Here is a 619-nt window from a genome sequence, read left to right as displayed (position 1 = left end):
GCTCTATTGGAGGACGGATTCCCCGCCTCTCTTCCTCAAGCTGTCATTGGCTGGTTCGCACACAGGTGCCCGGTGGGTGCCGCCCTCTCCCTTTCCCCCACGGGCCTGGCCGTCGGCAGGAGGGAGGCCGTGGCCTCCTGCTTCCCGCCCGGCCCTGGGGCCCGTCGCCTGCCGCCACTGCGTGCGGAGGCCCGGGCCTGGGGGTGTTTCCAGAGGCGGTAACGGGTGCTAGAGGCACGTCACCTTCAACACAGCCCTGTAGCCGGGTATGCCAGAGCGGACAGGAGACGTTGTCTCTGGTATTGGATAGTCCATGGGCTGCTTCTGGGCTGCCTCAGCCCGTTTCTGCTATATTGTGTTTCAGGGTATGAAATAATTACATCAAAGGCCTGATCTGAGCTTCAAAGGGGTTGTAGCTCTGAGGACAGATACACCCAGACTGGGTTGTTGACAGTCATAGGGAGTTTGATGTAGGTACTTACTCGCTTCTAGAATAAGGTCACAGGGTGGGATGCGAGTGAACGTGAGTACCTTCAGGAGAGACTCTGCTTCCAGAAAGGCCCCAAAGTCAATGAGCCCTGAGCTTGCAATGGTATGAATTCAGACCAGGACAGCTTTC

At 58.0% G+C, this 619-nt stretch overlaps 1 protein-coding gene across 3 annotated transcripts in view; it reads right to left on the bottom strand.

Moving 5' to 3' along the window:
- Positions 1-619, bottom strand: part of TANGO2 (transport and golgi organization 2 homolog) — a 36,850-nt gene extending 36,231 nt beyond the window's left edge. The window contains exon 1 of one of the 3 annotated variants that reach the window (XM_026859528.1): positions 532-619. The gene's annotated coding sequence lies outside the window, so the exon portion shown is untranslated. Of the gene's footprint in view, positions 1-482 lie in introns of all 3 variants that reach the window. The other 2 variants (XM_026859527.1, XM_026859529.1) reach the window with 2 other exon arrangements.

This window comes from Athene cunicularia, assembly GCF_003259725.1.
Source record: "Athene cunicularia isolate RWA chromosome 15 unlocalized genomic scaffold, athCun1 chr15_part1, whole genome shotgun sequence".
NCBI lineage: Eukaryota > Metazoa > Chordata > Aves > Strigiformes > Strigidae > Athene > Athene cunicularia.
This window is presented reverse-complemented; position numbering and strand designations above follow the sequence as displayed.